The 9,934-nt window shown below is 30.5% G+C and overlaps 1 pseudogene across 1 annotated transcript; it reads right to left on the bottom strand.

Moving 5' to 3' along the window:
* Nucleotides 1-3,916: 3,916 nt before the first annotated feature.
* LOC146932064 (uncharacterized protein At4g06744 pseudogene) lies at nt 3,917-5,624 on the bottom strand (annotated as a pseudogene). The gene has a single exon (XR_015006917.1). The product of XR_015006917.1 is annotated as an uncharacterized protein At4g06744 pseudogene (transcript).
* Nucleotides 5,625-9,934: the final 4,310 nt, after the last annotated feature.

The raw sequence follows: 9,934 nt of genomic DNA, 5'->3' as shown, positions 1-9,934 counted from the left end.
AGAACCAGAACGATATGCAATGATTTTAATCTATTTGGATACGTTGGTGTTATTCAGAAGAAAGTCCATTTGAAAGGCAATATCTCCAATGATTTTAATCCTGTGCTGGAAAATTTGGAACAGTTCAGGTGAGATTGTAAAAATTGAAATTGAAAATAAACGTAAGGTTAAAATCTGTTGCAGATGATGGTCTATCCAAGAAGATGAAAAGGTAAAACAGGTTTATAAGAAATGATAGACTAGAGAGAGGCACATGTGAGTCTTTTTAATCTGAACCATTTATTTTTGATCCAAGGGTTGAGAAGTATTCTCACCATTCTCATATAACTAAGTCATTCTCACTAGATATGTCCTCTATATATATATATATATATATATATATATATATATATATATATATATATATATATATATATATAGAGAGAGAGAGAGAGAGAGATATTTTTTATTGATATTAAAAATGACATTAAAATGAGATACTTTGTTGCCAAAATGATTTATAAATACGAAGTCGACAAGAAAAGAGTACCAGTTTATTTTTTTATCCAACAATCGTATTATCTTAATTGGTTTTCAATGGCAAAGAGGGAGCCCGGCCCCATCAAAAAGAAAACAACTATAAATCACAGGATGAGGATAAGAAAATGTGGAAAAAAGGGAAAATAATTCAGAAACCATGCCAGTTGGGAGTTTTATTTTTTGTAAGCTACCAATTAACTCCTATGTCTTGTCCCCTTTGTCGTTGGCACTAATTATTGACTTGCAAAGAAATTAAGCCCTTGTCTTTTTTTTTCAATAGATAATTTTTTTTTCATTAACCATCCGGTTTGTAAGAAAAATGAGTTTATAGTACTTTGGAGTTCGATCACGAGGTAATTAAAGTCAGATTAAAAATTATTCTTATCAAGAATCGAATTTGTATTCTTTCAAATGATATGTCCTAGAACCTATTAAGTACTTAGTTCAATCACTTGATTAGAGAACCCATTTTTGTTTATGAGAGAAAAGTATGGACCAGGTTTTCCTGCTATAAGGTTTTGGTGTTGTTTCACGTTGCAACAGATAATATGACCATTGATTTGAGATTGGAGGGTTCAGATTTCAAACTGAGTTCACACAGTAAAACAATTCCGATTGTTCATTCCGATCGGACGGCTGGAAGTTGTAACTGCGTCACGCAGTTATAGCAGGGGATCCAAATCGGAAAAGTATACACCTATAATTTTTGAATGGTATAGGATAAACTTGTGATCCTAGATATGCATATGTGGAGTATTTGTGAATGTTTAAATCGATCTCTAAAATAAAAGGGAATGTAATCAAGCCTCTTAACTAATATTTTTCTTTTATAATTAGATTTTTTTTCATTACATTTTGTTAGTTATCAATCAAATTTCAATAGAATGATAGGATTACAAAAAAAAAAAATTCAAAGATCTCATTACAGTATTGTAGCTTAAGAATCTATTTAAAAATTCTCAAATAGTTTAGAGGCTTTATATTTTTAGCTTAACATTTTTTCTCTCGCTATTTTAGGAGAGAAATTAGATAGAAGGGGTTAGACTAGAGGATACAAATAAATGAGAGAATAAATAAAAAAGTTATGAGAGAGTAGAGAGAATTTTATAGTGCATTTTTCTCTCTTCTCTATCCTCTCTGTTAGGGTGTTCTCATTATACTTTGGATAGGACAAAAACTCATCTGCTTCTAAGCTAAAATTACTTGCGGTTCAGTTTTGTTTTGGATAACCAATTTTAAAAATTCGATCGGGATCAATTTAATGCAGTTTCATTTAGATCAATTTTGAATATTTAAATTACAAATTGTAATTTTGTTATTAATATTATAATAACACGGTAAAATAATAAACTCAACGCAAACTATGATATATTAGAAAACAATATTAAAAAATGACAATAGTCAATTATGTTTGAAATATATGAAATAGCAAAAGAAACAGATTAAATTAAACTAATAGTAATATTAAAAAAATAAAACTAACAAATAATATATTATTATTTCTTTAAAAAAACAAATAATAGATTATTACAATATATTGCACTAGTAAAAAAAATAAGTATCTTATGTGATTTGGTTCAATTTGAAAAAATTAATCCAAAATCTGATCCAAGTGATTGTTACAAAAGAACATTTCAAATACATCTAACAATATTCGATTTTGTGCAGTTTTTGATTTTTTTTTATTGGTTTGGGGTTTTAATTTAGATCGATTTGGATGTGAATATCCATACTTTCTGCACTCTCTTCTCTATAGTCCTCCTTTCTACCCTATCTGATATTCCTCATCTTTTTCTCTCTTCTCACTATTATATCTTATCTCTTTCTCCTCTGTAACTTTTAATTTCTATCTCTTTCTCTCATCTCCTTTAGCTATATTCTCTTCTCCCGTACCCTCTTTTTGCTATAAGTTCTCTCTATACTTTCTTTGTCGTCTTTCATCTCTCTTCTCTTTGTCATCTTTCATCTCTCTATTCCTTCTTTCTTTGCTATAGACGAGAGAGGAGAGAATATATCGAAGAGACAAAGTAGAGAGAGACATATAAGAGATGGTAGATAAGATAAAGAGAAAAGAGATGATGAGGGATGTATGAGAGAGATAATATTTAGGCTAAATTGCATTTTTGGTCCCTTAACTATTTAGGTAGTATCGTTATGGTCCCTTAATTAAAATTCGATTTATTTTGGTCCCTTAACTTCTCTCTGTTACACATTTTGGTCATTTCCGTTAGTTTTAATTCAAAAACGTTAGATTTTCTTCATCTTCTTCTCCTCTTTTTCATCTTCATATCATCTCCATCAACCTTCAACAACAAGAATCCTAGAAAAATTCCAAAAGAAAATGACATCTAGTGATAGGACCCATTTAGTGATAGGACCCACCACCTATTTGTGTGTCTATCTCTTGTCAAATGACATCTTCCATTTATTTTTAAAAATGGAGAAGATCTTTACCCTCTCTCTAAATGCTCTCACTCTCTTGTTATCCGTCTCTCTTCTTTATGTTGAATGTTTGATTCCACTTTTAGTGGGGTCATAATTGATTTTGAAGGTGAAGAATTGATTCTGACATATTTGATTGCTTTTGAGTATAATTAATTTTTTTCTATAGAACTGATTCTACTTGAAGGTAAGATTTGTAGTTTTGATTTTATAATTGATTTTTGCAGACAAATATATAGTTCAACTAACTTTTATATGACTGTATCCAAACACAAATAATCTTCATTTATCCAACTCAAAATTATAAATTGATGCGTGTGAAACAATCAACTAGGTCAATTATTTTAAAACTGAGAAAATACATATTTTATGCTATGTTTGGAGTGGCGTTTAGTTGGGAAATACCACTTCGCAATGCATTTCTACCGCAAGAATATAAAAGCTACAAGAGGTAGCTTTTGGACTGCCGCGCATTTGGACAAAACAAAACGCTGTAGCAAACACAGCATTAATCAAACTTGACTGATACGGATGCTCAAATTTTGTTCTAACAAGAAAATGCGTGAAACCAATATCTCAACTAAACTCTAATTTTTTTAGTTAAAAAACAAAACAAAACCTTATTCTTCTTTAATATACTACTAATAAATACAATGAAGTACACCCTACATGCTATAGGGCATCTTTGGTTATTATTCTCAAGCTAGAAAATGCTCAATCATCATCTGCTTAAATTGTCATCTACCTAAACCGAAACAAATATACTTTCATTTTTAAATTTTGGCACTCCTCATCCACCTCTCTCTATATCATAATTTATCTTTTAAGTACTCAATTAAAAACATTTGGGTTGCACCAAACTGTTGAAAAGTCAATGGTGCCAAATTGGATAGCAAGTGTTTTATTCATGAACATACACAATATACAATAGGGAAATACAATTAACATAATTCTATGATATGAAAATAATTATCTTATTTATTGAAACTCAACAATGGTACAGTAACAATACCTTTTTTTTGTCACAATAATTATCTTACTTCATAATACCTTATGAAGTAATGACACCGACACAAATATTAGACAATATAGACAACAGTAATAATTTATAAACATAAAAACAACTTAATGTAACTATACTCGTCGACTTTGTGTCTGTGTCAGCAACACTTGACACACCTTCAATTTGAAGTATCAGTGCAATGCAGACGACGAATCACCCCAAGATGACTTGATCATGGCCTCAACCGATGTGGTTTGAGAGACTTGTAAGTAACAGGCTCAGTAGCCATTTCTTGAGAAGCAGGGGCATTGTTCTGTTTGCTCCCCCAATGTGCCTTACAAGGAACATAACTCAAACTCTGAGGATTTGAACAAGGCTTTTTCTTACATTGAAACTCATAACACTCTTGTTTTGATCTTTGATTTGGAAGTCCAGGAATACAATTATTACTAACATCCAATATCTTAGACTTCAATAAACTCCAACATGCTGGTTCAAGTTTAGTAAAATAATTACCCGCTAAAGACAAATTCCCATTATTTTTTATCCCAGATAAAACACAAACACTCTCAGGAACAGTACCATAAAATTTGTTATGTGCCAAATTCAGATACTGAATCTTTTCCAAACAACCAAATGAAGCTGGAATAGGACCAGTTAAAGAGTTTTGACTAACATCAAAAACTGTTGCTTTTTTAAGATATCCAATTTCATAAGGTAAACAACCTTCAAATTTATTTCCTAGAAAAAGCACTTCAGTTAAAGTTTTAGAAGCGTTACCAATACTTCTAGGAATTTCTCCCACGAAATTATTGTGTGCAAAAGTTAGGTACCTTGCTGGGGTGGACCCAAAATTCTCAGGTAAACATTGACTGAACTTGTTATTGTTGATGAAAATTACGTCAAGATCTTTTTGAAATAACTGTGATGGAACTGAACCGGTGAGTTGATTAAACCTGAGGTCTAGAAAAACTAGTTGGGTAGAATCAAGAACTTCTTTTGGAAATTCTCCCACAAGTTTGTTGTTACTGAGGTCAAGTTCGTAGAAATATTTATAAGTGGTGATTTCTTTCGGTATTGAACCAGAGAAATTGTTGGAATTTACGTGGAAGAATGTTAACTCTTCTATTTTATCTAAGAGACCGGATAAGGGTATAGTGTCACAGTTTTTACCTTGGAATTTTTTTTGGTTGAAGTCTAATCCAGCAACTGCTTTTTCATTTGTACCTGGGAATGTGCCACAAAGAATTCCTTTGAAATCACAAGTGTTTTTTGTGTTTTCATTCCAGTTGTTAGTGTACCCAGTTGGATCATAGATTTTGCTTTTGAATTTGAGAAGTACGCCCCGGGCTCTATCTAATCGGCTAAGGGTAGTAGGAGGGCACGGCGGAGGTGGAGGAGGAGGGCAGCTAGATTCAGGGGAAGGAGCAGGGGCAGAACCGCCGCCGCCCCCGCCGATGATGATTTCTAGTGCTTCTCTTTTTGGTTCTGTTGTTAGGCCCAGTGCTTCATATTCTGAAGTTGCTATATGCTCTAGGGCTTGAATTATGGATTGAGAGTGAAGCAAGAGAAAACATGTTATTGCTAAGAATGAAAAGGAAAGGGACTTGGTTTTTATCATTTTTGATTTCTAGACTTAGCTTAATGAGATGAATGAGATAAAATTTTGGTTTAGGACTATAGTATATATGGTATTGCCTTGCTAGTATTGTGTAACTTTATTGCATGACTTTTGGTAGTAGAAAAGTCAAGACTCGTGAGTTTGAGGTTGATATGTCTAAAAAATACAAAAAATGTACACACTTGTGATAAGCTGTTGCGCTTTCTTTTTCTTTTTGTGAGGACGAAAATTTTCATTCTATTATTATTAATGGTAGTGTGGTCTCTTGGAGGCTAATCAAGTCTCAAAAACTTGGTTTTAGGGGTGGGGACAAACACATGTTATGTCCTACCACGTGAATTTTTAATATCTAAGTGCTTGCATACATGACACTTTTAGTAAATGTATTTTTGTTCTTTATATAAGATATTTTTAAAACTTTTAAGTGCGTCAATTATTAATTTATTTATTTATCAATATACCTATGGTTATTACATTTTTATCTACAAACAAGAATAATAAGTATATTTGTAAAAAGAATAATAAACATTACAAGAGGAATATAAACTAATTATCTATAGTCGAGGGTAATTCTAGTGAAAAAAATATACTTGAGGAGAAATTTGCATAAATCTATATTAGCAAATTTAATTATTTTTCCGTCCTACAAAAGTGACAGATCTGCATACATAAAACAATCTCAAAACAAATGTCTTTTTAATTAGGGTCTTGTTAATGAGTGTCACCGGGTACTCTTTAAGCATTCTAAATTTAGAAATTATTCTTTTATAAAATCAATTATTACAATTACCAATGCATTTATTACATAACTTTTCATATAAAACTTACCATTTAAAGTGCTTAAAGAGTGTCCGGGGCACTCGTTAACATTGTAGTATTGATTATTCCGTTTAATTGTACTTTTTAATTGCTATTATGTTTTTTTTTTTTTGATAAAATTGTTATCACTCAAAAATTAATATATTGTTTCCTTATTGTGTGTAAAATAAATAAGTATATGTTCTCGTAAATATAGCGCTGTTGATAAAGGTGTTGCAATATGAGGAGGTCAAAATTTAAATTATAAATTGTTCACATATTCACTTTAAGGAAGTGATTTCTAGCCACTAAATTACTTGATAATAAATATTCTTTCCGTCCCGCAATAGATGACCCATTTGAAAATGTGTAATTTTGACCTAACTTACTTTGACTATATTTTTCTACTAATATACAAAGATAAATAATATCATATAAAATGTCGTTAGATTTGTCTCGGTGAGTATTTTTAAAATATCACATTTTCATAATTTTTTTAATATATTATTCAAAATATTTAAGCTCAAAATTATGCATTGGCATGCGTAATAGGGTCAACTGTGTCATGTATTATGGGAGGGAGGAAGCTGTAAATAAATGTACCACCCATGTACAGAAAAAGTACTATACTAATCACTTTTTTAGTTCATGTAATTTAGTATATAGAATATTATATTTATGTACTAAAACTAATTCTATTTTCTAGCCCTTTTGATTGAAAACATTTAACTTTTGTGTCTGAACTCTGCACATTCCACTTTTGTATTTCTCAGGTGTAACACATCCCATTTTGAACGGATTGGCTCTCAGTACGATCATGTAGCCGGTGAGCTGAAGAATATTTGGCCTCAAGATTTCAACATCAAAATTTTAAATTAAACAAGATATAGAAAATTATCTTAAGATCTTACTAAAAAACTAAAATTAGCAAGAAAAATTTAGAGAGGGAAAATATAGGGTTGAAGGTGGTCGCATTAGGGGGTCAAGTAAGGCGTCTGTTTTGTGGAAAAATGTATGTGTTGTTAAGGAGGGAATAAGAGCGGGTGGTTTGAGGAAGGCTTGATGCATCAAGAGGGGAATGGTGAGAACACCTCTTTTTGGAATAATCCTTGCATAAAAGGCGGTTCTTTGCATTTCAAGTTTAGCCGTCTTTCTGAGTTAAGTGTTAATAATAGTATTTATGTAGATGAGATAATAGAGGGAAGTTTGGGGGTCAGAGAGTCCAGATTGAAAATAGAGGGTCCAGATTGAAAATAGAGGGAGAATACTTTTTGCTAGGGGAGGAGTTGGTAGGGGATAATGTTACTGACTAATGAATTTGGAAATATAATCCCGACGTTCGTTACTCGATCAAAGGTGTTATCATATTCTAATTCATAGTAAGCAGAATGATCATGATTCTCATTCATACATTAATTGGAATAATTGTGTGCCCCTCAAAGTCTCGTCACTAGTATGAAGAACTCTAAACAAGATGATTCCAACAAAATATAACTCGATTCATCGTGGCATGTTAGAAGCTTTCTTTCTTTAATATATTGTGTTTGGCTTCTTAATAAAGAAAAATAAATTACTCATAATTAAGTTTTTTTACGGAATTCACAATTAAGATTATCGAAAAATTATTTTAAATAAAAATCAAAATAACAATATTTAATTTACCTTATAATTATTTTAAATAAAAATCAAAATAACAATATTTAATTTACCTTATAATGGAGTAAATGTAAATCACAAATAAGATATTAACTATTTCAATTTTAAAAGACTTCTCTCAAAAGATGCAACAATGGAATCTCATGGACTGTTCTCAATGAATTGAATGTCAAAATCGTATGTGCTCATTAATCAGGAGCCTCTAGTATATGGTGGTCTTGAAGAAATCGAAACTCTTCTTATCATTCTAATGCTCCAATCTCAATTTACCATCTCACCATGGAAACTCGCAATCTGTCTCACACTCTCCAAACTTGCTTTCCTATTTCATCGGTCACTATTATTTAACAGAGATGAGTTCAGTGGAACTATTCTATTTAGGTTAACCTTTCTTCTGCATCATATAACCTAAAATGAAACTCAACATGCGATCAATTAAAATAGAGTAAATTACACTCTCATCCTCTAAAAGAAGTTTGAATTACACTTCCCTCCCCTCTTGAGTTAAAATATACACTTTTCTCCGTTGAAAAATAAAACTTATACCCCCATGAGATGCTTGAATTACAATCCCCTCCATTAATAATTAAATGCACTACACTTTAATATATTTTAACATAAATAAATATTTTTACAATATCTACAAATTTGAAAACACCATTTAAGAAGAAAAAATAATTCATTTCTTTGTAATTTAAGTGTCAATATGATGATTAAATTTAAATATTTTGTTATTAATTTTATAACTTATTAGAACATAAAATACATTTTAAATGTGAAATGTTTTCTAATATGTTTTGCATAAGAGATAGGGGGAGTGTATATTTAACATAAGAGGGAAGTGGAGTGTAATTCAAGCATCTTTCAAGATAGAAGAGTGTAGTTTACTCATTAAAATATGGCCATATCATTTTATAACCTAGGTTAAACCTTTTTTATGAATCATATGAACTATAGCGAGCCTTCGTGATTACTCGAACTGTGGTTAACACTTATTTATTTATTGGATGAAATCAATGTATGTCCTACCACTTTGTGGGGGTTCAATTTTCAAAGTGTAGACCCACAATGATTTAAACCAATAAGTGAGTGAGTATTAGGGTGCATATTCAAAAAAGAGTGTTACTAGCCTTACCCTTCTGACAAATGTTTGAGCTTTCTTCTGAATCAGATTAACTATTGTGTGACTTAACTCATTTTTGGTCGAACTGTTGTTAGTTATTTTATGTCAATGGTTTGACCTTACTTGTACATCAGATGAACTATAATGAGACTTAACTCGTGATTAGTCGAAATGTGGCTTGTTCTTTTTTTGACGATGATTTGAAATTTATTCTTGAATGTATAAGCAACAATGAGACTTAAATAGAGATCAATCAAAATTGTGGTTATCACATTGACTGAAAAATGTTTGACTTCCCCTAAATTGGATGATATATTTTGTGGTTATCAAAATTGTGGTTATTTTTTTATTTTTATCATATCTAATTTTTGTTTAAATATATTTATTCTATTTTATAAATACACATGTCTTCCCTATCATGATTTTATTTAATTTTCTCTTATACTATACTACTAAATAATTGCTAGTATCTTTCAAAAAAATAGCTAGTATCTTTCAAAAAAATGGCTAGTATCTTATTTTGTTTCCTTTATCTTTCTTTCATCGATAAAAAAAAGTTAAGAAAGTGGAGACTAAGTTGTATCTCTTTATATTTTTGGATATATAAAAGTGAATTATATATTTTTCAGAGACTAAATTAGGTCTTATAATTTTTCTCAAGAACTAAAACAAGTCTTCGTTTTTTATAACTTGTCAAAAAAATATTTGTTTAAGTTAAAAGCATTTGGTCATCTTATAGATAAATTAAGATAATGTTTAGACTAATATTGAT

This window comes from Medicago sativa, chromosome 4, assembly GCF_051527215.1.
Source record: "Medicago sativa cultivar Bolivia chromosome 4, Bolivia_mono, whole genome shotgun sequence".
NCBI classification, from domain to species: Eukaryota; Viridiplantae; Streptophyta; class Magnoliopsida; order Fabales; family Fabaceae; genus Medicago; species Medicago sativa.
This window is presented reverse-complemented; position numbering and strand designations above follow the sequence as displayed.